The 22003-nt window shown below is 42.9% G+C and overlaps 1 protein-coding gene across 11 annotated transcripts in view; it reads left to right on the top strand.

Annotated features, from left to right (window-relative positions):
- Positions 1-22003, top strand: part of LOC118510615 (protein rolling stone-like) — a 54835-nt gene that overhangs the window by 8110 nt on the left and 24722 nt on the right. For 3 of the 11 annotated variants that reach the window (XM_036052639.1, XM_036052637.1, XM_036052633.1), the window contains one exon: positions 375-1009. The exons of the other annotated variants lie outside the window; for them this stretch is intronic. The gene's annotated coding sequence lies outside the window, so the exon portion shown is untranslated. The remainder of the gene's footprint in view (positions 1-374; positions 1010-22003) is intronic. 11 annotated transcript variants of the gene reach the window in all.

Raw genomic sequence — 22003 nt, 5'->3', positions numbered from 1 at the left:
GAAGAAAATGGCACCACATCCATTTTGCTTATGTCGCCTATGTTTGCATTCTGATTTGTCTGGAGTTTGTTATGTTTGGCTGTATTATTATTAGTATACGCATTTTATTTTATTTCCTTTCTGCCGGTATTTTTTATGCTGCCGGTGTGCGCTAGGCTTGTTTATCTTACATCAATTCTTACGGCTGTGTTTGCATTCCATCCATCCATTCTGCCCTGTGTTTTTTTTTTTGTTGTTGTTCCACTACACGCCCTTTCCATGGGAATTTAGAAGCCGGGTGTTAGCTTTCCATTTTGCCCGTCAACTTCAGCGAAGCACGCTACAGCCCTTGCAGAAGGTAATGTTTTGGAACAAATGTTTTTAACACAACATAGGTAAGAGTGCATCGGGAAGCAAAACAGTTGTGAAGTGAGTGCAATGTAAGCATACTGCAACGTACGCGTGCAGGAAAAGCTCCTCAGAAGGGGGGAGGGGCTTTTATGTGTTGTGGTGTGTGTGTGTGTGTGCTTAACAACGACGTGTGTAACTTCGTGTGATTCGTGCGAATTTTGATGGTGTGAATAGTTTGTGTGTGTCTCGTGCGTCAAGGTGGTGAATGTTTGTGTGAAGGTGTTTTCCTGCTAACGTTCGCCCAAACTTGTGCTTTATGCTACCCATCCACCGTGTTACTATGTTTGTGTTAGTGTAAAAGCAAGCACGTGTGTGTGTGCGGCTGTGAAAAGAAAAACCGCCAAACGCCGCCTAACCGTCATCGTGGTGGATCTGCATACTTCCGTTCCGAGAAGAAGCTGCTCGGCACACCATTTCCGGTTGGGGGTTTTCCCACCTCAGCATCCTTTCCTTCCTTCCCAACCCACTTCCACCCCGGGTGCGCGCCTCGTGCCGGCACCCTTGGCAATCATAATTGACTGTACACCGGGAGCCTTCGAAACGCCGCCACATTGGAATATCAGGAGGAGAGTTGTGCGTGTTCGCACAACGTGGAACCGCCGCCACCATCCTGCTGCAGGTAATTTTCCATCTCATTGCTGGTTAGCGCAATTTTCCCGACTCCCTTCAGAAAGGTACAGCGAATAATCTTCGATTCGCTAGCGGACATTTTGAGGTCTTGTTGAAAAAACATGCTCACCAGAAATGGAAAGGAACGCCAACACCCGCTGTCAGGGCAAGATATTGCAGAATTCGCCATTGCCCACGCTGGCCACAGTTTTTGCCACAGTGACTGCAAGCAATGCGAACATTAACCGAATCTTTTTTTTTTCAACTACCCGCCAGTCATACCAGCGGCCTTTGCTTGGTTTGCCCCGTTGCACAGTGGGCTTATTAGAACAAATGTGGGGACAAAACTGCCGCTCACAGAGGATTACTTTGGATACGTGTGGAGCATTATGATGTGGCATTTTCAGAACACAGTTTTTGTGGTTTTTTTGTGGTTAAATTATATATTTTTACAAACTCCTATCCATAAATAGGCAGACAAGTGTAATCAAAACTTTAACAAAATCGGGCCAGTGCCTTATCTTATCGACTTTACTGTTTGACTGGACCTTTATGCTAAATTGCTTCTATGTCGCTGTTCTTCCTTGAGATAAGGCTTTTTTTATCCTCTGGACACAGATTTTCCTCGTATCGCTACTCAATAAAAATCTCTACAGTAGGAAACTTCATAGTCGTATAATAGAAAAAGCTTTCGGGGTTGCAAAGCATACACGACGTGATGATTATTCGTATTTGTTTAACTCGAATTCAATCATTTTTCAATGAGATGCTGTGTATTGCAAACATCCTTGAACTCTAACAATGCTCTTAAATGGCATTAAGTTTATCTTAAATATTTCATACCATTTTTATTTGATTACGTATTTGTTGTAACTAAGCTTCTTGTTACTGGACTTTAAACTCGTGCATCATAAACAAAATACAAAATAATCGGTTTAGGAATATAAAAATAATAACAGAAAAATCGGCTTTGGAGTAACAGATATTCGGAGTCTTCTGAGAAATGATTTCAGCAAGAACAGAGAAAAAATAGCAAATCTTCCAACATGAACCTTTTATTTCGGACGAAATACTCAGCATTATCGTATGACGATTTTAATGCTTTAAGCTTTTAACCCTCCGACTGCCCATTGTGCAGTGGTTGAAATGATGTGCAGGCCTTTCCACACCGAAGGGCAAAAACAAGTGAAACGCACAAAGAGCGCACAAAAAAACCTCCCCGACAACGTTGGACATCAGACATCAGGGAGCTTTGGGAACACACCGAACCGTCGAACCATTTTGTGTCCACTACCTAGAACGCTACCATTCTTGCCTTTAAAACAAAAACAAACAAAAAAACGAAGAACAAGCGAAAAGGAAATTTTAGGATCACATACGTCCGATTTTTACCCGGCGGCAGTAGCGAAAAGCAAATAAAACATGAAGAGGAAAATATTAATTTCCCCACAAAATTCTAGTCCGAAGGCAAGCACGAACCGGCCGGGAGGGATTTCTCCTCTTAGGTTTGCTTCGATGGTGACATTTTAAGCTTGTCCAGAGCGCGCAAAAAATGAAGCGTAGGTCCTTCTTCTCGGTGCCCTGTCATCGAATGGGCTGCTGTAACCCTAAGGGGAAAAAATGACAAAATTATGTAGAAAACAAAAATTATACCAAAAATCGTTGGCCTTGGCGTAAGGTTTTGGCGGAGAGGCGAATGCCTGTCTCTGTGTGTGTGTGTGTGTGTGTGGATGCTGTGGAAGGCTCGCCAAGCTTTCCATTCCTAAGCAAGACATCTTAGTCAGTGTTGCCCAAGTGCTTGTCGTCCATCGTCCAGGGACCGTCGTTCGCCAATCGGAGCAAATTCGTAATGAGCAATGGCGGCGGCCGGATACGAAAACCGAATTGGCAGCCGTTTTTCCGTCCGGGGACACACCAGATTTCCAGTCGTTTATCGATCGGTGAAGGATTTTCCCACCTCGTGGCGTTTTTTCCCCTTCCTTCCTTCTCAACCTACTCAACTTTGTCCAGGTCCTCAGTTTTTGGGGAGAAAATGACAAAAAAGAGACGCTCACACACACACACAAAGCTGGCTTCGCCCTGCTGAGGCGAAGACACGACATTCGGGACGGCCTTGCAGAAAACCTGGAACCCCGTTGCACAAACGTCGGAACACAAGGGTGCAGTTGCACGAGCAAGTGTTGAAAACTTTTCGTCTAGCACCGACAAACCCCGCACGAGCTCTTCACCTCAGCCTGCTGCCCAGTTTTGAAACTGGTGGAAAGTTTTCGGTCAGTTTGCTACCGAGTGCGAGTGCTGTGGGGAGTACCACGCTGGGCCTGGGCACTGGCATGGACACTGTTTGTTCAGTATCGTTTGCAAAGCCTCATCGAATGCAGCAGCAACCAAGCAACGACGAAACATTTGGGATGGGGGGGGGGGAGTTGAAAATATTTGCCGTAACAAACCTTCCGGTGTGTTCTTGGGGCCTGGATCGCATCCGCTCGCTCCCGAGCTTTTGCAAGGTGCAACTTTTCCTTGTACGGCACAAATTACTTGATTTGGCTTTCGTAACGTGATAAGGTCTTTTTGCCACCCCTGTTTTGGTGCATTTGCATAGGGTTGTGGGGGTAAGCACATTGTGGCGGCCAAGGATATTATTGCTGTGCTGGCCCACCCGCAACTATTTTGGGCCTCCGATCCAGGGGGTTGGTCCAGGCATCGGCCGGTTACGGCTTACGGTTTAATCTCGGTCGGTGTATTTGCTGGGTAAATTTTCGCCAAACTAAGCTGTAACTGGTTGTCCGGGTGTTATTGCAACGGGGGAAACTACTGACATGGTGGAGGAATTGGAAAAACAAGATGTCAGGCACTGTACCTCGGTAGAAGCTGCTTGGTACGGTAGCGGAATTTTGAACGGGAGTGGTATTTAAACGGATTTTCCAAAGTGGACAATTACCGTAAGTCTTCGACGGCGGTGCAAGCGCTAGGTAAAGAGATTGGTGCAGTGTAATATGTATTTGCTGATTTTACATTGCATTTGAGCAACATTTTGTTTACGTTTTAGCTTAAGCATCAAGTTGCGTTTGAGGTATGTAATTATCATTAAAACACTATTGTCAAATATTTTATACTTGACTTGAAAAAGGATTCCTGTGATATAAATGCCTATTATAACCACATATTTTTCGAGTGATATAGGAGACAACGACGCCGGGCTTTCTACGGCAGAACCGGAGTTCAAATCCGATGCGGATCGTTCCCCCGTTGTTGAGGACTATTCAACTATTCAATGACGAGGAATCATTATGTCTAGTAACACAGAAATGGCAGGCTTGACCTAAAAGGTCGTTTGGCCAAGAAAAGAACAGGGTCGTTATTCTAGATCAATTTTCTGAAGAATCTTCTAGTTTTTTATCGTTGGTTTTAGAGTATCAAAGACCGTAACATTTCGATGAAAAGATCCTTCCTTAGGTTAGGAACTCGTGGGAAAGTCCAATCAAATTTTTTATCTGTCAGGGACCGACTTAAAACAGGCGAAGCATTCGGAATCAAAACAGAAAAAGATATCTAAATGTATAAGTTGTTTTGACACAATTTATGAGAGATATAGGATATAATACAGCCTGCAGCGGCCTAAATTGGTCTGCTGCAGAAAACATTGATATCACTATCACTATCGCTATAATTCTGTAAGTAAGTCGCGACAGTTGAACTTAGATGATTTCTTATGCTGCAGTGCGACCAATCAGTACCCTAAGGCTCGGTTCTTGATTCTGACTTTTGACATCCTGGAGGGACATGAAATGCAAGACGAAGATTACCTTCTTGTACATCACACATATGCTTGAAAATAGAGCTGCAAGTTATGCCAATCACCATTTAATTTGTAAATCGCCATCACGAACATATCCTCAAATAAAATGAGCAAGAAAACTCATGGACTCTTCAATATATCATTCGGTACGTGCTTTTTTTTTTACTTAATATCGGTCATTCTCTACCAAAATAATGATGTGTATCGGAGTCGTCAGGGGAGTTGTCAGATTCATAAAAAGAACCTCTTAGTGGTCTCCACTTTCAAGTTACAAATGTTTCTCGTTAGCTATGATTACTAAGGACAACCGGGCTATTGACGCAGACTTCTTGGCGTTCTGTGTAAAGTCATCTCGGGTTTTTCTAATAAGAACCTAATTTAGGCATCTGGTTTGAGTTTCAAAGGACTAATATCAATCTGTTATACCATAGCTAAGCTGTTGTGCACGCCTTTAAGAACATCATTTTGTCTATGTAGTAAACAGAGAGACTTCCTACCAACATCTGGTTAGTATGGCATCTTTTATCAAATATGTAAATTTCACACAACCTCCTCAATGCAAAATAATGTACAATTAAAAAGCAATAATCAAGGCCCACAAGATACGCTTTTTCATACAATCTTAAGTCGTAAATAATATCCCTCTAAATACAGAGCATTTCCAGCGCTCAAACAAACATTAGCCTAAAGGAAGACTCCCCCCCCCCCAGTTCCCCGAGCAACATCTTCCAGCGCCTGTTTCTTTTGTTAGGTAAATGAATAAATATTATGGTTTTCCACCGTGCGCCATTTTGTACTCCCAATACGACGAATTTGTAATCCGCTCAGTCGCCATTCGGAATTTGTGAAACCAAAAATAATCAGAGGGCCTCGCCGGGATCCGCCCAGAATCTTCGCCCAGGACTTACCTCATGGCCGTGGCAATCCATTCCCATGTTACGTGAGCTTTGACTCTAGTTCGACATAATGGCGTTACGTGTCGCTCGCGTTCGTGCCCGGATATATGGCGATACGGCAGCATCCCTGTGTTTTCCCCGGAAATGGGAGTCATCCTCCATTCGGTTTCGCCGGATATACACCCACTCGTGACATTAAAAAATGAGCATAATTTTAAACAAACATATACGGTCCCCGAAGGTGCGCTTTTGTATGTGTGTGCGTTGGTGGAATGTATAATTAAAAGACAGACGACATCTTGGCGTTGTAGTGTCGTATTCCCCGGTGCCCAAACGGCAGCCGCATTACGCCTGGCGTTTTACTTGATTTGCTTGTGTGAGAAACGGTTTTCTGTGTTTGTTATTGCTGTGTGGATTCTGCTAACAAGCTATCTCGTTTGCAGCGTCTTCCATCGTCTGGTAAGCATTTAACCCGGCAGCGTAAACGGAAAATAGCCTTTTTACACTTTCCTGATAGCGGATAGCTAGTTTTGGAAGGTTGGTGGAGGTTTGAGATGTGGGAAAACGTTCTTCGCTCAGGTGATGATGAATAATTTCTGCAGCCAACACACACCTACAGCACAACGGATTCATGAGAACCCATGTACCAGCATTTCTTTGGTTCGTTTTACCATTTATTTCTTCGGCATGGGAAAACTTCCTTCAGTGGGCAAGGTTGGGTCGCCGCACTGTGTGTCCGCCACTCTCTCGCTCTCTCATCGGGTCATTGGAATACGGAGTGTGAAAAATGAGGCCGAGAAAAAAAAACGGAACCAAATGGGAAGGAAAAACCACATAAAAATGCTTCTCCTGGGGGGGCGCTTGTGACGTTTAACCGCAAGATTGGCTCTCGTAAATTTACGTTGAATGTCATGTGGAAAATTTGTTGAATTTTTTTTCTTCATTTTATTGGTGCCGGCGATTCCTTTGGCTTTCCTCTGTGCTTGCTGGACCTTTCCCATAGAGTGCCAATCCCAAAGCTTTTGAGGGAAAAAAATTCCATCATCCCCGTGGACCTATAACGAATCAAAGTGCTCTTCTCGATCTCTGATCTTAAGGATAGTTGTTGGTTCAGAGCCGGTGAAGTTGTGGACATTTATGCAGCCCAAGGATAATCAACTAAACTATCATTCCGGGTGTGTGTGTGTGTGTGTGTGTGCTAGCTTTTTTGCTACCTTTTTAGTCACCTCAAACTGTTAGCTTGAAGCTTTCAATCAAGGTGCCGTGCTCGTGGGCGAGTTTTTGCTTCGCGGATCGTTCAGTACGTGGCCGAGGGTGATTGACATTCTCATGTTCGGCTCGAAAAGCCACATGAAGTGCTGACGGTGGCTCGGTGAATGACAGCAGACCAGCAGCACGGGTGCTGCGTCGTGATTGACAGGATGCAAATTTAACAACGCACGATAATGAAAATTGTCGCACGGGGTTTCTCGCATGACCCGGGCACTAGCGATCCTCTGCTCTGTACACTGTACTCTACTGCCGGTCGTCTACTTCCCTTGGTTCAGCTTTTCCGTACCTTCAGCGCATTGGAGTGTACTTTGTTGATACACATTCTACGTTCTCTTTTTCGTCGAGCGTTTGTTCTCGATTATCCTACGTCCCGGATCATTTCAGACCCCCTACCTACCCGTGGGGAATGGGCTCGTGTGGGCAAACTATCTGTCTTTTATCTTGTCGGTAAGTCAGAGTCTAATCGGGGAACCGGGCCTGGGCCTGGGAGGAAATTAGGTTACCGGGACCCGGGTTTGTAGTAGCAGCAGTGGTTGCCCGCGTGTGCAGTGCACGAAATTCCCGAACGGAATTAAAAAATCATGCAATCACAATTATTTTGGGGTTGGTAAATTCTACTGCTGCGGGCACACTGCTGGTGCACACTAATGGTTTTTGGTTTTATGGTATGAAATCTGTGAAGCATCAAAACAGCCAGCATTGGCATCAAGCCGGGCAGGTTGAGTGTTTTACTTATTGCCAGGTGTACGGTATAAATTGGTTGGTGCAGAGCAGTTTTGGTGTCACTTTAAAGATGCTCAAAAATAGTTAGAGATTTTGGGGACTTTAAACAAATCTGTATGCGACTAGATGTGGCTCAAAGTTGAAGAAATCATGCACTGAATAGTTGTATTTTTTTATATGTTTAGAGTTTATTAGCTTGTGGGCTGATTTTGACAGTTATACAGCTTACTTAAGTTTAGTAAGTTGTGTATTTTTTTAAACTGTTGGCCCATTAAGTTCAGAAATTTTAACGATCATTTGAGTCTCAGAAACCACAGAATATAGTCGGAAATGCTCAACAATCTTTTGCTGAGAAATCAGATGATGATATGGTGTAAACTTCGAGTACCGTTTTCTATAAGATAATCCAGATTCTCTCATACGCTGATGATATAGACATCTTCATAATGGAGATGGGACCTCAAGCGATTCCTAAGGAAAATACTGATGTACGCCATACTGACACTGACAACAACATAGATGTTGCGATATTGGCAAGGGTGTTGACAGGTACCTGTTCAATGTAAAGGCTGAGGAAACATCTGAAGTTAAAACAAAAAGTTGGGATAGTACATCTATAGTTCCACTAGTCACATAAGCTTCAGACACATGGACTTGGTCTAAAATTGACCATTTTGTCTTAGCCGTGTTTGAGAGAAACATGATGAGAAGAATTTTTGGCCTTATCCATGTGTAGTTAAACAATGGATGAGTTGCTACAAAAACGAGTTCTACGCTAGGATACATAGGACAAGTCATGTCATAAGAATAGTACCGCACGGCTCAGCTCGTGTAGTATTTGTAGATTATCCGCATGGACTGAGGAGTGGCCCGGTAGAGGATCCGACAACGGTGCCGGTCTTCATACGACAGGACCGGTGCTCAAATCCCATCCGTACCGTTCCCCCGTAGTGAGGGCTGACTATCCAAATATGCGGTATCAATAAGTCTAGTAAGCCAGAAATGGAAGGCATGACCTAAGAGGTCGGTAGGCCAAAGAAGAAGAAGAAGACATGGACAGAGGAGTCTTGGTAAATTTAAGTTCATATGGAATGATGGCATTAATGTGATCTGTGACCGGTAAGGAGAATTTATACAGCAGGGAAAACCCGTAAAGAGGTTGTAGCTCTTGATGAGTAACTGAGGGAGTGAAAAATATGAAAAGTTTGAAGGATCCTTCATCACGTCAACCTCGAGTCAGGTTTTACAAGAAGCCATGCTGGTTTCCTTGGCTTGAGTTTCTTGTGAATGCATAAGTCTGTCTTGTACACTTGAGAGCTATTTAAAGAGTAACGTATTGTAGAGTAAAATGTCTGAAGCACTTTGTCCTCATATTCCCCCATTCCCAATACTAAGCCCTATTTAAGGAACATTGACATATCTTGAATATAATCTATTAATATTGGCACCTGAATATTTATTCGCAATAACGCAATACCAGCCAATTATGCAACGCTTAAGCTAGGAAAATTAAATTAGAGCATCCAATTGCTTGAAAGACGAATGTCTCAAAGCAAAATGTACATTTGCCGTCATTATGGTCCACCTGAAAAAATAACCCCCTCCCCCGTTAAACAATCATCAATTTCTTGACAGCTCATTATTCATTGCCACTTCGTTCCGGCAGACACACCGTAATTGCATAAAATTATTTCGCTACCTTCGCTGAAGAGGAAAATTCGCTCAAAATTGTGTTTGTCACAGTGCGCGGCTGTTTCGTATTTTTTGTGTGCAAATTCCGTGTTCGAAATGTCCCCTGCCTCTGCCAGCGATGCAACAGGACACGCTGATGGAGAAAATTGAACTTTTAATTGTTTTCAATTTGGATGAATTTTATTATACACCAAAAAAGTTTACGTTGCTGCTGCATCAAACACAGTGCTCACCCGCCACAACAGTACCGCTCGCTATTGAATATTATTCTACCGAGAAAGAAGATAAAAGGGTTTATCCTTTAGTGGGTCCGGATTTGCGGGCTTGCTTTAATTATCACACTTCAACGTCATCCCCATCATCGTGTTGGTCTGGGCGGATAAAATGAGTTTTACTTATCGTTTTCGGATGGCTGGCGGTTTGAGTGTGCCATAAAAACAGCATCGAATCTGTCGCCCCCCTGGTCGGGTCGGGTGCGGTTTTTCTCTACGTGTTGTGTTGTCCCGCCTTCTGACCCGTCCTGGAATGAGGGACTTTAAGCGCAGCATAAATTACCGAGTGTGCGGTCCCCGGTGTGGAAGTGTTGTCCGCGTCATTAGTGTGTGTCCTTAAAAGTGTCTCTGCAGATCGATTTAATAATAATATCCAGTGCTGCTTGTGCACTTCGGGATTCCCCCGTTTTGTGAAGAGCATATTTTGTGGGTTTCGAATAAATAACTGAAATTGAATCTTTTGGTTGATAGAAAACAATAGGACAACACAAAGAGCGGTGGGGGTTTACGACGAAATGAAACTCATTAATTTGCGACGGAAGGATGATGATGGGGATGACCACTCGCGGTTCACGCTTCCCTGCTTTTGTGATCCAAAATGGCTCTTTAATGACAAGAAAATGAGGCTTTTTGGATAGAAGAAAAACGGTTTCTTTTGTTGACTTGTCTGTGAAATTCCTTATATTAATTTCGGGGGGTGGTTCGAATCCGATTCTAATGATGTGCTGCTTTAAAGTATTCCACCTTACTTAATAACTCCTTAAAAGCAGCTTCTTATGCAGATCATGGTAGGATTTGAACTCACCGCTAGTGGCGTGAGAGATCAAACGCTTAGCGTAATGCCACGAAGTCATCTGATGCTTACACCTTTAAAACATATCAAAAACAAACTTCTCACGGGCTATAAACATCATACTTTAATCAAATGCTGATAATGGTGTTGAATAAAAACATACATTTGTCATCGTTTAGAACGTTCCCACCTTTATTATACATCTACCCGCTTGATAGCATGATTGATTCCGTTCAATTACTTTCATTGACACTCGAACCATAAACAACATGCATCAGCCACACCGACACTTGCTGCACCGACGCACAAAACCGTCGCGAACGCAATCTTTTCCATCTCGCCCGGTGTTTCCCACAGCGAATGTGCGCATAAGGTCAAAGCCATGCATCTTCGTACAAGATCTTGGCTGCAGTTTTCTTAGCAGCATAGAAATGTTGCATCCGACGACCCGGGACTTGCGTGACGCTCTCTGCATTCTTCAACGCTCAGCATTCGGCCAAGATGTGTATACGTGCCGTCGTTACCGGTCGTGAAACATTGACAACCTTGATGCATGACCAGCCCAAACTTGCGGTAATTGAATTACGCCAATCACGTCCGAATAGTTCACCGGAGTCAATAAGCGGTCCGCGGTGCTACCACTGTTTTCTTCCGCCTTTGCTGGCGTGCCGGTATGTTTTCGCTCTATGCTAGGCGGCCCCCAAAGTTTGGCCTCGGTAAACGATGAATCGCTCGTTCGCGTCCGACGTGTGGTTTGATGTGGCGTGAAGACATCAGTTTTGGCATCGATTGTACCGAGCGCATTTAAACGGAGCTACTGCTACCTCACCTTTTGACACACGGCTTGTTTAGCCACCGAGTGTGGTCCAGCATCCGAGAGATTGGTCAAAACACTCCGCAACACCACCAGGAGAAGTCAGCTAGCTACGGGAATTGATTTGCATTTTTAATCTCCAGCAGCGTACCATCCGTACGGTTTGGCGTTGTGTGGCTAACGCGTCATGCTGCGGTTAACTTGTGGTCCAGCCGAAGGATCTCGAGAACGCATGAGTGCTGTTTGCTGTCGAGCATATGCGGCAACGCCCGGGCAAAAGGCGCGCACCGTCTGTTTGCACTATTCCCGTGGAGGGTTGTTATCGATAGTGGCGGCGTGATTGTGAGCCGTACATCAACATTTTTGGATTTTGGTTGGTTGCGTTGGATATTGGGACGTTCTGGGAAAGAGGCAAGAAAGGAAAAAATGCGACAATGTCAATGCCACTGGGAGCTATAAGACGAGATTGAAGTATGTTTTTCTTGCCCGGAAAGAATCTGGAATACGGTGATGAATATTCAACCGTTTTTGTATTATGAAGATTTTAGAGATTAAACCGCTTGTATACGAAGATTTTAGATGACATTTATGCGTACACCAATTTGCATAAATTAAATTGTTATTTATACTAAACATGAACTTTGCGTCTCTGGCTGTTCATGCTGTGTTAAGTAAATTATGAAACTAATGATGAGTGGAGTTTCAGATTTAAAAATGAAAATTTTGTGATTTTGATACAGAAGTTTAAGAGTGTAATGGTATATCAACTTCATGTTTAAAATGGCAAATATTTCTTTTTATTTAATATTTGCAGTATTTTTTTATAAATAAACAAACTATTAATAATTTCTGCTGACCATATAATGTGATACTTACCAAGTATGACCGCACGTTCAAGCTCATAAGCAAAATATTTCTAGATTTCTACATGTTTAAAATAATGTGCAGTATAAGATACAAATATAATTAGACAGTAAAGATACTATCACACGACAGGAACAGTATCAAATGCGGACTATTCCCCCATAAGAACCACGGTAGTGAAACAAATTATAGCCGACATGACCTAGCAGTTTGCTTGACTAAAGTGATAAACAAAAAATAAATTGATGAATATTTTATAACAAATTTGAGCTTATTCCTAAAGGAGATAATTCATTTCAACCCATCCCAACTAATTTGACCCACTGTGCCGCACATGAGGCTAATAATCTTCCCCTACCATTTCGTTGCAATTTTATCGTCTGTTGATATGCAAGCCGCAAAGTCTTCCCGTCGCTTTCTTGGAACCCAGGCCGTACATAACAGCAAACGACAAATAAATGGTTCATTTTATCTGACGTGACCGGTTCGTTACTGGGTTAACACATTGGCCCTTGGAGGAGCAAAAGTTTTGTCTGCTCGAAGTGTCAAAAGCTGCGCTGCGTTAGCGTAAAGCTGGCAACGAAATATCGGCACGTGGTGGGAGCGGAGTATTTCCAGCTGAGCAATTAATTGCAGCCTTAGGGCCAATCGCGCTCGCTTTTCGACAAAATCGGACGAAAATGAATCCTCCGCAAAAAAAGCAGAGAAGATAACTTTGAACTAACTAATGAGCAAAAGAAACCGGAGAGTACTTCGTGCAGTGCTAAGCTTAGTCAAAGTTGATGGATTTTTTTTGTACATTTTGGGTGCATGTAAAGCACAGCATGAGTTGTTCACTCGGATGGGCAATATTTAGCACTGATGACTGGAAGCGTTTTTTCAAGAGTTTGTTGCTAAAGGAAGAAACGGAATGATGGCATGTGCAATAGGAGTTGCAGGATAAAAATCTCAATAACATGAGATCGTGCTTTGGGTTGTTCCCGATATTGTAGTCTCGCATTTTAGTGGTTTAAATAATACTTTATAAATAAGTCATCATTTTCGCTTCCGTTTAGAATAATATATAAACATTCTTTAGTCGCCCTTCTCTGGCAGTGCTTTCTACACCAAACAAAAATGGCGACACTTGTAATGGAGACGCCTAGTATATCATGCTTTATTATTGCTAGACAAATAGCTCAGTAACGTAAAAAGATAAGAAAAATTAGTGAAATTTTTCCTATAAAAATATTGAACTGAATATTAGGGATTAATATTAATATTAATAACTGAAAATAACGAACAACGTAAACAATTGTTCACAAGTACTAAAAACAATAAAAATAATTCATCATCATTGTTATCTATCGAATCATAATCAAGAAACAATGAACAATTCAAGTCATTTAGTACGAAAGAGATTCTAAATTTAGAATACAGACAAATTGTTTCACGATTCACACTATGCAACTTAAAGAGCTCTCAAAACAAACACAATTCCACTCATCAGAAGAGTTAGAATAAATACGTATCGTTCTACACATTCTGCCATTTTCCCACATTTTCTTCATTTCACTTCTTGCTATCACACAGTCTGGGCATCATTCCATGTTGCCCCTCGACGGGGCAAGAGCATTATCAACCGATTTAAAATTATTTCATTTAAACACTTACCAAACAGCACTTAAAAAGTTAGCTACCTAGCGCCCGGGCGAGTTAAGCTTTCGTGTGAACTTTGGTGAAATAAAAAGTAGGAAAAGCGCACCCTTGCACACCCTTTTTTATCGCTGGACCAGAACAGAAAGATTTTTTTTATTCTTGGTTGGTACACAACATTCGGCCTGGTTAATGAACAGAACTCTTGCCATAAACCTATGATTACGAGATGAGCATTTGACTGAATTCCAGAAAACTTTACCGCACACACAGACGCAGCGCAAGAATAGATGGACTGAGGTTTCTGGGTAGAGCTGAAATATTTCGTCGTCCGCGCTTTTCACTTCCATTCACACTATGTCTTCCTCTCTCTCTGTCTGCTATGGTTTTCTGGGATGTTGTCTTACTTGGAAAAATGCTTCCGGGAAGAAGCGATGAGTTCAGCTTTCCAGCAGTTGATTTCTTGCTGTACGATGACATTTATTTTCTCATCAGAAGTTGAGCCGTCAACGGGGTTGTAAGGCTAGCAGGAAAACACAGCGCCAGAAAAAGCCAGCTGACGAAAACTGTCGGCACCGGCTGGCAGGTATTTACCGTATCGCTTTGCTACATTTAAACAATTTTAAACCGGAAATGTGACATGTGACACGTTATGTACTAAGCTTCAGGGCTGGGAAAAAACGAGCAAAATTTCGCCTTCTTCAAGTATCAAAACATTAGGCCACGAGAAAGGTTGAATGAGAAAGTAATGGTTTAAAGAATTTTTATTAAAACAAGACGTGCTAATTTTTAGCTGTTAGCCTTTTGTTAGTAAGCACCACAATAAAGCTAAATTAAAAGCCAAAACTTAAGAACAAATTGCGCTTTCTGTGAAATGCCGTACATCTTTCTTTTGGTTTGGCTTTATTTTCCCAACTAAAAACCCCGAAAAAAGGCCAAAATATTCTTTTGCCGCAGAGCAATTTAACCTTCCTTTTGAAATGGAGCATCCATACAAACTGCTACAACATTTCCCATTCAAAAAAAAAAATCCTCGGCTTCGGCCATGCCCTCCCGAGACATGTGTCTCACCGGTGCGAAAGATACTGGTTGCAAGCATTAAAAGCAGCAAAACGATTCTACGGCACGCTGCCAAATGAAGGCAATCCTTGATGAGTGTACATTCCTGCAGTGGAAAATTTCATCGTTTTTTTTTCGCTCCATGTTTTGAGTTCACTTTTTTGGATGCTAGAAGCAAAAAAACCGGCTCCTTGACAACGTGTCTGTGTGCCCGGCGTGACCGTGTAGCCCATAAAAATAAGTGAACCCGCATCGGGAAGACGCTATTTCGATGCAATAAGTGCTCCCGTTCACCAGTGTCAAGCGACGAAATGAAAGCTTTCGGCGGTAAATGTTCCCTAACGTGAGGAGCGGGTCTGGAAATGCTGGTGGGGAGGGAGAGAAGGAAGAAAACACCTGTACATGTCATTAATGTATGCGATTGTACCACAAATAGAAAAATGTGTTCATCAACGTTAGTCCCCGGCATCAGGTGTACAGGGAAGATCCTTGAAGTAGAGTTCCACCTGCAGGACCAACCGAGAGCGATGGGTAGACGGTATCTTGGTAGTAGTAGGTAGTAATCGAGGAGGCAGGAGGCGAGGATTTCCCGTTAGCACCGACAGTGACAATGGGCGAACATTTATATCCATGCCTAGCGGGCGGAAACTCCGGACTTCTGAATCCTTAGCAATCAGGAGTTACATTGAAGTGTGAGAGACTGTGTCGAGATTGAGCTTTTGACTATTTGTGTTCTAACGTTTGTCGTTCTAGTTGCACAGGACTAGATTACTGGAAGCAAAAAAAAAAATTTAGGTCGAAGGGGTGGTGAGATGAGCGTCCAATGGGGAACAGCTCAGCAGACGGACGACAGCTTGAAATGGTGGATGGGATTGTTTGCTGATGTTATGTTAATTAAAATCGACATCCAACAGGAGTAGTGTAGTAAGACATTTCGACGACCGATTGTACTGGACGTGGAGGCATAACGTGCAATAGGTCTTCTAGATGTAGGCCACAGCATCGAATGTCCAGGGAGCATCAAGTACAAATGTAAAATAATAACTCTGCTTAACGAGACAAAATGACAACAAAGACAGGATCGAATACGAGACGCTTCTGCCGGAACGGTGTTATGTGCAAGTGTCATGGGAAATGTATGGGTTTCAATTTAATGAAGAAATCAATGTAACAAGTCTTGCGTGACGATCTAGAACGAATCCAATACAAGCAATTAGAGCTGAACGTTGCAAAAAAAACGGACGTGCTGTCATGCTGATTGCATATCTTTAGGCGGATATTGCGAAATGGTTCTGCTTTTTTCGATTGAGTAGGATTTCTCGGAGCTACAGGATTTTTAGAGTAAAGGAATTAATATGAAAAATTCTATATATTGGGATTATTTAATCAAAACGGGTCCTTTTGATGAAATAATACCATAACCACACGAATGCTTCCTGCAAGCCTTGGTATTTAATTGAAATCGATCGGTCGACTAGATTATGGTTCCGACGTTACCCACAAACCCACACACTATTGACAACTTGTAAATTAGGTACATAGACACATTGTTTGACTGCTTTTTTTTTGTTCGCCTTCTCCCCAAAGCTCCCATTGCCCACTAACCTATTTGTCGTTTCGAGATTTATGATCGTTTAAAGTTGTCTTTACCAACCGGAGCGTGATTAATAGTCCTTGTTTGACATTTCATTTGTTAAACTAATTGACCCCGGTGCTCATTCTCACGGTCCCATCTGTCACCTGTCGTAGAAGGCATTCCGTGCACAGGAGTGCAATTTCCGCACTTGCAGAACGCATTCCGTTCAACCGGTTAAGTGAGGTGTGAAAATGGAAGTACACTAGACACACAGTAGTAGCTTGAAAGTGAATGGTTTCTGTCGTTATTGTTTTATAGTAAGAATTTCTTCTCTTCACGTTGCATTTCTCCTGCATTCAATGAGCAGCCAGCATCATCATGGTTGGATTAAAAAGTGGAGAGTAACAGCTTTTTAACGTGTTGGCATATCGTATAAATTCTTATTAGCCTTCTTATAATAGTCCTTTGCCGTAAGGTGGTACGTGTCGTTCCATTTTCTTGATACCGAAGAATTCAGAGGTGGCAGAGAGGTCCCTGTACAATAGGGGCTGGAACGCAAGCGAAAGTTACTACCCCATATTGTACTTCTTGTCGTACTGTGTGTCCCTGCAGAGTGTGTGCTTGTGGTTTGCCAAGGAAGGCTTAAGCAATACTTATAGTTTTCGTAAAGTTATAGCCCCCGGGTAGCATGAAAGGCAAACGCACCAGCATCGTATGCTAGAAGGTTCTATCGTTCACGTATCTATAAAGCAATGCGTGCGGCGTTAGAGAGCAAGGACAGGGTGAATACACGGCCAGACCACTCGTCCTGAATGGGGTTTTCTCGGCGGCGTAGGGCGTGCACCAGTCGGTTAATGTTACGTGAAAGTGAACATGTGCTTCGGTTACACCACACAACATAACCACAGACGGCGAGCTAGGCCTTTTTGAATGAGCCCCCAAGTACAGTGGGGGGGTGGGGCATACTATAAGCCAAAGCTTGGCAGTGAAACCGTCATACATGATATATGAGCAATTTTAGAGTTTTTGTGTGTGCTTACTTTGGAAATGGGATGTGTTTAATATATAAAGCAAAAACGTTCTATTTTCTTTATACAAAGAGTTTATTCATATTTTTTAGATGAATTTACTTCTGCACAAAATAACATAAAACATGCCTATTACATTGTAAACGCCTTAAAGTATGCAATGCGCTGTTTTACAGCACACCGTTCATAAAATGACCGTATTTTTTATTATTATTTTAGCATTGCATACTTTTAGGAGTGACTTTAACTACTACTTTAAATCCTAATTGAATATGGATCATCACCCATATTTAGATTCTATTGAATTCTAAACTCATTTTAAGAACTTATTGTACACTACACAAGCAACACTAAATATTGGCTTATTATGGCACCAAATTCTCGATGTTATGTGTTGAGTGTTGTTAGCCACAGTTTTCGAAAAAATAATTCCCCAACCTTGTCACCACACTCTTTCCTTTCCCCGTCCTCGTGCAGCCCTATTGTTCTGCACCTTTGCGTACATACCGGTGTCAATTATGTTTCTCCACCATTCAACTCTCGAATACAAACCTGTCGGACAAATCCCTATAGTGCAGTGGAGCATAGAGAGTGTTGCGAATAGTGCTGACAGGCAGGATCCGGGTGTAAAAAAGTCACCCAATACATGACCCATCCAGGACCCACCGGACAACCCCTAAATCATGCGACCCATCCACCATTGTGGTGCGCCCGAGACAAACGTTGTATCACGTGCCAAACTTGGACGTTGGGATTAATGTACACAAGGTTCTGCTGGCAGCAAACCGGGCCATGCTTGCTGGTGTTGCGAGGTCAGCTGCTGCACCGGCCACTGTCTGTCATTATGGTGAAATAAGGGTCCACTTTTCCCCGTGCTCTTCATCCTCATCGTGAGCCGTCACTGCGGAGCTGAAGGATTATTTGATGCGCCCAGAAAGGCGAGAGAGAGAGAGAGAGAGAGAGAGAGAGAGAGAGAGAGATACCGAGATTGTAGTTTGTTTTTTCATCTCGATGCTTGCACAACACCGATCTGCACACACACACGTACCACACGTACCGCACAACAGAGAGTCTGTTCGATGGATGCCCTCCGGGGCATAAATGTTAAACTTCACCCAGCCTGGGTACGGAAACCGGAACGGAATGTTTACGCACGCGTTCCGCACTAAGTATCCGGCATCGGGCTTATTTCCGCATTGCGTGTCCGACTGTATGTGTGTGTGTGTGTGGGCTCGGTTGAATGAGAAAATAATGAAAGTTTGGTGTTGTTGTTCTTTCGCACGCTGCCATGTCTGTCGGCAGTTTTCCGGTGTTATGGTTTCCCGGAGCGGTAGGATCTGACAGACCAGAGAACCAGTCCGAAAAGTGATATCCTTGGTGATGGCTAATTATCTCGGGAGCATTAAGAGGAAGCAGCGAGCTTTACAGAACGATTGACAGTGGAGTGTTATCGAAGGTATATTAGAACGATGTCGACTCTAGGGCAGAAACACGGCTGGACCGGAGCAGACCGGATGAAGATGAAGATATAAGACGTTTCATCTTGACGAGTGGTTCAAGCCATCCGTATTAACATCCGTAGGTGTTGGTAGAGTTAAGGCGGGGGCCTTTGGGTTCGCTAACCGACCCTTGGTCAAAATGTGTCAAAATCATCACTCACTCTTTTTGCAAGGAATTCTTAAGAAACATAGTATCCTTTCAACGGCTGTGTGCCGGTTGGATTAAAAAAGGTGTTAAATATCGTGTTTCTGATAATTTTCCAGATTATCTTGCACTCAATCTTGGTCTTGTACATTATTATCGACAAAACATTGAAAACTTCAAATAATTTATTTAAAATTGCAATCTAACCATTAACAGAAACTTAGAACAGTAGTATATAAAAATATTTATTCTTTCAAATCGATATTCAGGAAAAATTGGAGATGAAATTCAAGTGAGATAAGATTTGGAAAGCCTAATCAATTTGTCAATTAATTTATAGCTGGATCCTTGGTCCTTTAGTTGGTCGTAGGCCCTGTGCCCTGGGTCCTTCATCCTTTATCCTCGGTCCTGGATCTTATGTCATTAATCCTACGTTCTGTGTACAGCATCCTGAGTCCTGGGATCCTGGATCGTGTGTCCTAAATCCTGGGTCTTATATTTTATGCCCTAGATTCACCATCCTGGTTCCTGGATCCTGTGTCCTGAATCTTTGGTTTTTTTCCCCTGAGTTCTGGGTCTTTTGCCTAGAGTCTTGGGCCCCAAGTCCTGGTTTTTAGGTGCTGGATTTTGGATACTATGACAATTTCTCTTAACAAAGAAGTCGAATAACAGAGCTCAATTTAATAATGAGTCGAGAACACATAAATTTCTTTTATTTTTCCGGGCATTCCGCTGTTGAGCAAGGTCGTCTTTCGGAGTCGGGATTCCGAAATTCTTGAGAATCTTCATCGTATAAAAATCCCATTACTAAGTTTTCCAGCTCTGCTCCAGAAGAAACCCAAAATTAACCAAGCCAAGCCACAACAGAAGTATCGCCTAAAATGTGTTTTATCATACAGACACATGCGTAAACTTACTTGTGCATTACCTTACACGACAGCATCAGCCAAGGCAAATACGATCTCCCTCTTGCCCTTGGCGTGATCTTACAAACCATGCACCAGAAGCTCACGCTTTACCCTTTTCCTTTCGCAGCGAAGCAATTTGAATAAATTACATACACTGTTATCGAATTAGCAATTTCATCAATCCCGTTCATCATAACCACGGTTTTCCTTATCTTGCCTGCTGGGTCCGCCTGCAAGCACACAGCACCGTTAACGCCCTGGCAAACTTCTTCGTCCAAAGCTCGCCGACAGGCGGCACTGTTTGCTGCGGGCACATAATTTATGAGCCTGCAGCCCGAATGCTTTTACTTTCCCTTTGCTGGTAGCGTGCGAAGCATTTCCCTTCTTTTTTGCTGTTGTCCCTCTTACGTTCTATTCTGTTTGCACTCACCACCTCCCCAAATGCTTTGTGATTGTATGCGAGTGGGTGTCAGATTTCCCTTTTGTTCCCGAGGCCGGCCGGGTTCGGTATTGGACGACAATTTTTCCCTATTTCCGTACGACGATGATGACGGCCAGCTGCGCGCTGCTTTGGGAAAGATGGAAGCCTATTTTTAGCCTTTGCACCAACCAGCCACCGTGATCGTCGCTCGTGGTCAGGATGCACTCCAAGGACGGAACATATTTATGAACCGGTGGCACTGTCCGGTGGTTCCTGCCCAGCGGAAGTTGACACTGATTGTAGGGAAAAAACGGTGTACGGACCGGTGTTGTTTTTCCCGCCCGAATGTTGCCTTTTGCCTGCCTGCCTGTGTGGGTCCCAGCTGTACACTGACCGTTTCGTTGAATAATAAATATAGGAAAGGCACTTGCAATACGGCTGTGAAGTATATCTGTAAGCGTTTATCTGTCGTCGTCACCCTTTTCGGGGAGCCGCTATTGTTAGATGATTTCCCCCCCGGTAGGAAAGATGTTCACTTTCCCTATGACAGTGGCACCGATTCATTACTGCTATAATGAAAAGTTGCTTTATATTATATTCATGAATTATTTGACAACTTCAGTCACACTTAATATTCATCGTTGGCTAGTTCACAGCGGAATGACAGCTGACTGAGTAGTGAACGGTATTTTTTTAAAGAATTTGCAATTGGTTGCATACCTTACAAGCGCTTTTCACGAATACGCCTGAAAGTATGTAAATATACGAAAAGGTTATGATGATCCCTGACAAAATGTGTTATTGAAGTAATATTAGTATAATTTTTAAATCAATTCATCAACGCACAATTTAAAATAAAATAATATGAAATTATTTACAATTTAAAGTATAGCTCGATAATATTGTAAAATGCTGGTGTCGAAATTCCTGCGATTGATTGAATCGCCACAAGTAATCTGTGTACCGAGCATTTATTTTGATGAACCCACAAAAGAGCCAAAACCACTACAGGTGATACAACGACCATCCAACAACTTATTTTCATCTCTCGTAGAAAATTACATCCCCCTTCGCCCTCGACAGGAAAGCTCTCTGTCGTCAAAAACTGAAAGCAAGCAACAAATGTCAAATGTTTCGTACCAGTGCCAGTACCGGTTTACTTGCCAGCTTCATCTTCATCACCGCCGGAGTGGTTGTACCATTTTTTTCCCCCGGTAGCTCACCTCATCATCTCAATCTTCCCGGGCTTCGTTGTTTGGCTGATTACGGGATTTCCATTGCAGTCCGTAAATGATTGGCACTTGTATTATACCGGCTCGGTAAACACATCTTCAAATCGTTTTACCCAGACTAAATCCCTTCAAGGATCATCCTATTTTGCAGACCCACCGTCTTCTGTACAACCAATCCAGGTTGTTGGGGATCATGAAGGAACATTTGTCCCCACAAACGGAGAACGAAGAGTTGGGAAGAACGGAGAGTTTGTGGGACAAAAAAAAAAACACCTCAACTCACGGGATCGATAAATATTTGTATCCCCAGGTGTGCTTGTCCTTTTGCTGAAGTGTGCTTCAGTTTTCCACCTGAAAGAGAGGGACAGCGAGAGTGTAC

Source organism: Anopheles stephensi, chromosome 3 (genome assembly GCF_013141755.1).
Source record: "Anopheles stephensi strain Indian chromosome 3, UCI_ANSTEP_V1.0, whole genome shotgun sequence".
NCBI lineage: Eukaryota > Metazoa > Arthropoda > Insecta > Diptera > Culicidae > Anopheles > Anopheles stephensi.
Note: the sequence above shows the minus strand (reverse complement) of the source record. Positions and strands in the feature narration are given on the sequence as shown.